The sequence below is a fragment of the Tursiops truncatus genome, chromosome 9 (genome assembly GCF_011762595.2).
Source record: "Tursiops truncatus isolate mTurTru1 chromosome 9, mTurTru1.mat.Y, whole genome shotgun sequence".
Lineage (NCBI taxonomy): Eukaryota > Metazoa > Chordata > Mammalia > Artiodactyla > Delphinidae > Tursiops > Tursiops truncatus.
In genome coordinates, this window is record NC_047042.1 from 82,420,537 (window position 1) to 82,426,315 (window position 5,779).

The window sequence follows — 5,779 nt, forward strand, 5'->3', positions numbered from 1 at the left end:
ATCTGAACCCCTCAAGGTGGTTCCTATTTCCTGCTTTTTTTTTTCCTGTGTGTGGGTCACACTTTTCTGTTTCTTCGTATGTCTCATACTTTTTTATTGAAAAGTGGACGTTTTTCATAATAGATTGTAGCAACTATGGATGCTGATTTCCCATCCCAGAGGGTTGTAGCTACTGTTTGCTTCATCATTTGTTTATTTGTTTAATGGCTTGGCTGAACTAACTTTGCCAAGTCTATTTCCCCTGTGGTGTGCAGTCTCTGATGTCCCTGCTCAGACAGTTTCCCCTTGTTTTTCTCTTTTACCCTGGCTAGCTGGGGTTGCCCAGGGTTGGCCTCAGGTACTTATCGGTTACAGGTTGTACTTAAGGCCCCTTAAGGCCAGTTATATTTTTACCCTTTATCATTGGATATGTGTTTGGCTTGGAGGCTGCTGTCACATTCAGGGAGTTTACTTTTTTGCCCCACGTTTGTGCAGCACCTAGCAGCTTAGATGTTCCCTCTCTGATCACTCCTGGTAGGGTGCAGCCTCAGGCATGCCTACAGTCATCCCAACTGCCAGGGATGAGTGTGATTTTACTGTTAAGACTAATTTCCTAGGAGCTTCCCCTGGTCAGGGTAGCTTATTGTTCAGTCAGTGTTTGGTCAGAGGTTGTGTTTAAGCCCATTGTGCGATAAGGGGCCCTGTGTTAACAGCCAGTGTGCGGCTTGGGGAAGTTTTCAAGTCTGCCGCATCCTGTGCCCTGATTGCCCCTAAGTGGGAGTGCTCAGCCTGCTTGATCCCTAGTGTCGAATGGGCTTCCAGGAAGGCTCTTATGGGCTTCCGCTTTCCCTGGTTCTCTATTAACTTTCTAGCCACTCTGCCATTTTGCTTGTATCATGGAGCAACCAGCTCCTCTTAATTGCTCTACATCAAGATCTCTGTTGTTTTCCACAACACCATTAGGCAGAGTTTTCTCCAGGCTCTGTTCCAATACCGTTTCAAGCGGAGTTCTGAAGCTCTTTGTCCTCATGAGTTGCTTTTCCTCCTTGGCAGAACCTGTGTGCCACTGCATCAGAGCTGGGGGTGGGGCCCCATTTTTCCTGGAGCAACATCCTGCTCTGTGAGGGGGTGGGGTGGGGGATGGAAGCTACTGATCTTCTCTGCCTGTTCCTCCTGGTTTAGAACCCCACTCTATAAACTGGCTTGGGGGTGGGATGGAGTGATGGGGGGCCCAGTATTCTCAGCCTGCCATGCCTATAATAGAGTTTCCACAACAGAGAACTAGGGACATGGAAGTTCTGACAGTCTGCTTCTCCCAGGGTGAAACTGTAGCCACAGACTGGGAGCTGGGATGAATCTTCTTGTTAAGAGCAGAGCTCCTTGGGAGAGCTTCTGTAACTAGGGGCTGGGACAGGCAGGCTAAGGGAATAATGGGTCATGGCTCAAAGGCCATAGACTCTCATCATTCTTCCTAAAATGTGGGTTTCTTGTATAATATTTTTCTGTTTGCTCTATGCTCTTGGAACAATTTCAAGTGATTGTTAAATGATAGCACGTGTTTTGTCTTACAGTTTTTACCAGTTAAGTTGTTGTTTTGCTGGGGAGAGGATCCACCTAACTCCTTGCCCTGCCATTTGGAAAGCTCCACCCTCTGTGTGTTATATTTAGAACAGTGCCCCCAGGGTAAGTGCTCGACAAATGATAACTGTTATATTTTGTTTCTTGCCATTTATCTTCAAGATTCAGTGTTTTCCATTCTCAGTGAAGCCTTCCTTAGGGTGCAAAGCCTGTGACAGCAAGCCTGCCTCTGAATCCAGTAGCATTTATTATGTTCTGCTTTGCCCAGTTACTTACCTTCTGTGTAGGGGTGCTGCCTCCTTGGCTGGGGCACGAGATGCTCTTCTGCTTTTTTATATTCCCAACACATCTGAGGCTCAGTAAATATTTGTTAAATGATATGAAACACAGAGTACTATAAATAATAGAGGAACAGTTTGTACCTGACAACTATGTAAATAATCCCATTGACACATCCACTCAATAGGCTATTTTTTTAAATAACAGTTTTATCATAATTCTCATACCATACAATTCACCCATTTAAAGTGTCCAAGTCAATGGTTTTTAGTATATTCACAGAGTTTCACAACCATCAGTGCAGTTTTAGAACAGTTTCATCACCCCCATTAGCAGTCATTCCCCATTTCCCTTCAATCTCCCATCCCTAGGCAAATCTACTGTCTCCATTGATTTGCCTCTTCTAGGCATTTCATACAAATGGAATCACACAATATGTGATCCTTTGTGTCTTGCTTCTTTCACTTGAATACTTGAATAAAGTATTCAAGGTTCATCCAATTTGTAGTGTTTCAGTACTTCATTTCTTTTTATTGCTGAATAATATTTCACTGTATGGATATATCATATTTTGTTTATCCATTCATCAGCTGATGGACATTTGAGTTGTTTCTATCTTTTAGCTATTATGAATAGTGCTGCTAAACATTCATGTGCAAATGTTTGTGTGGACATGTTCTCATTTCTCTTGGGTATATACTGAGGAGTAGAATTGCCGGGTCATATGGTAACTCCATGTTCAACCTTTTGGGGAACTGCCACACTATTTTCCAAAGCAACTTGTACCATTTTACATTCCCACCAGCAGTATATGAGGGTTCTAATTTCTCGACATCCTCACAAACACTTGTTATTATTTGTTTGTTTGTTTGTTTTTTGCGGTACGCGGGCCTCTCACTGTTGTGGCCTCTCCCGTTGCGGAGAACAGGCTCTGGACGCGCAGGCTCAGTGGCCATGGCTCATGCGCGCAGCCGCTCCGCGGCACGTGGGATCCTCCCGGACCAGGGCACGAACCCTTGTCCCCTGTATCGGCAGGCGGACTCTCAACCACTGCGCCACCAGGGAAGCCCTTATTTGTTTTTTTGATACAGCCATCCTAGTGAGTGTGAAGTAGTATCTTGTGGTTTTGATTTGCATTTCTCTGTTGAGCATCTTTTCGTGTGCTTATTGGCCATTTGTATGCCTCCTTTGGAGAAATGCCTATTCAAATCTTTTGCCCATTTTTAACTTGGGTTTTTCTGTCTTTTTATTATTCAATTGTGAGATTTTAAAATATATTCTAAGGTACAAGTCCCTTATCACATCTGGGGTTTGCAAAAAATTTCTCTCCCATTCTGTGCATTATCTTTTCACTTTCTTGATGATGTCCTTTGAAGCACAAAAGTTTTAAATTTTGATAATGTACAATTTATCTATTTTTTCTTTTTGTTGCTTGTTGCTATTGTTTATCCTTAAAAATTATGGACATGAACTTAATTAATATTTTTTTGGATATGTCTACTCAGGCAAGGGAAACAAAAGCAAAAATAAATAAACAGAATACATCAAACTAAAAAGTTTTGTACAATGAAGGAAACGATCAACAAAACGAAAAGGCCACCTACTGAATGGGAGAAGATATTTGCAAACAATATACCCAGTAAGGGGTTAATATCCAAAATATACAAAGAACTCATACAGCTCCACATCAAAAAAATAAACCACCTGATTAAAAAATCGGCAGAGGATCTGAATGGACATTTTTCCAAAGAAGACTTACAGATGGCCAACAGGCATGTGAAAAGACACTCAACATCACTAATTAGGGAATGATTAGTGCAAATCAAAACCACGAGATATCACCTTACACCTGTCAGAACTGCTATTATCAAAAGGACAACAAATAACAAGGCAAGGATGTGGAGAAAAAGAAACACTTGTGTACTGTTGGTGGGAATCTAAATTGGTGCAACCACTACAGAAAACAGTATGGAGATTCCTCAAAAAATCAAAAATAGAGCTACCATATGATCCACCAATTGCACTTCTGAGTATTTACCCAAAGAAAATGAAAACGCTAGTTCGAAAAGATATATGCACCCATGTTCATTGCAGCATTATTTACAATAGCCAAGATATGAAAGCAACCTAAGTGCCCATCCATACATGAATGGATAAAGAAGATGTGTATATGTGAGTGTGTATACACACCCATATTTATACGTACGTACATATACACGCTGGAATATTACTCAGCCATAAAAAGAATGAAATCTTGCCATTTGCGACAACATGGATGGACCTAGAGGGTATTATATTAAGTGAAATAAGTCAGAGAAAGATGAATGAACAAACATAATAAAAGAGAAACAGGGTTATAGATACAGAGAACAAAACGTGGTTGCCAGAGGGGAGGGAGGTGGGGGGAGAAAATAAATAGGTGAGGAAGATTAAGAGATACAAATCTCAGGTGCAAAATAAATGAGTTATGGGCATGAAATATACAGTGTGGAGAATATAGTCAATAACTATGTAATATCTTTGTATGGTGACATTGTAACTAGACTTATCATGGTGATCTTTTTGAAATGTATAGAAATATGGAACCACTATGTTGTGTAACAGTAACTAACATTGTGTCGTAGGTCAATTATACTTCAGAGACAAACAAACAAGCAAATAAACAAACTCATGGAAAAGAGATCAGATCTGTAGTTAACCAGAGGTGGGGAGAGAAAGGGGAGGGGGGAATTGGATGAAGGCAGTCAAAAGGTACAAACTCTCAGTTATAAAATAAATAAGTACTAGGGATGTAATGCATGATATGATAAAATAATTAACACTGCTGTTAATGTTAATTATAATGTTATATATGAAAATTGTTAAGAGTGTAAATCCTAAGAGTTCTCATCACAAGAAAAATATTTTTTTTCTTATCTCTTTAATTTTGTATTTATATGAGATGATGGATGCTCACTAAACCTATTGTGATAATCATTTCATCATGTATGCAAGTCAAATCATTCTGTTGTACACCTTAAACTTATACAGTGCTGTATGTCAATTATATCTCAATAAAACTGGAAGAAAAGTTATGGACATGAAGATTGTACAGAGAAAGAAAAATGCTTATGATGAATTGCTAATTTGTTGACACATGACATCTACCCAATTCAAATAAATTTTAGCAGACAGGAAATTTATTGGTCATGAACTTTGAGAAAGGTCAAACAATTAAATCATAGGAAGGCCGGGGTCATGGATCAACCTCAGAAAGAGCTACATCCAGAATTCCTAATAGCACCCGGGCTCTCTCTACAGTTCTTTTTGTCTCTTATTTTAGTTACATGTCCAGAAACACCATCCCTTGCAGCTCCCAAATTTTACACATTATAATTCTGACACTAAGGAGGGGCTGCTCACATGGTTCAGGTGTCCATACTCCAAATAGGAGCAAATCTACTGCTTACCCCTAGCCCCGCACAGCACATGCCAACCCAGCCACGCACCCTATATAAAAAGCTATTTTCTGAAAAGATATATGAGTTGACAGTGCTCACTGGGGATAAAGCTGGAGGAGAGAGATTGTTACTTTTCACTTTACATTTTTTATCATGTACCTGAAGTACTTTTTTTTCAAATTTAAAACAAAACAATCCTTTTAATGTTTAGAAGGGAAAATGTGTATAGGAGAAAAGATAAGAAAGAAAATCTCTAAATGCTAGCATGTGATAGATGCATTAAGAGGATGGAGGGTCATGTAGGATTGTTTCCTTTTTTCAGTTTTTTCCCAAGTTTTTTGTAAAGTGATTATATAATTTTATACCAATGATAATCTTAAAAAAAAAAAAAAACAGAGCCACACAGGGAACTGTATTCAATATCCTGTGATAAATCATAATGGAAGAGAATATGAAAAAGAATATACATATGTATAACTGAGTCACGTTGCTGTACAGAAGAA

The 5,779-nt window shown here is 39.5% G+C and overlaps 1 long non-coding RNA gene across 1 annotated transcript; it reads left to right on the top strand.

Moving 5' to 3' along the window:
* Window positions 1–1,169: 1,169 nt before the first annotated feature.
* LOC141279481 (uncharacterized) lies at window positions 1,170–4,926 on the top strand. Its single transcript, XR_012333754.1, has 3 exons — window positions 1,170–1,457; window positions 1,551–1,662; window positions 3,342–4,926. It is a non-coding gene; the product is annotated as an uncharacterized lncRNA (long non-coding RNA).
* The last annotated feature ends 853 nt before the right edge of the window (window positions 4,927–5,779 follow it).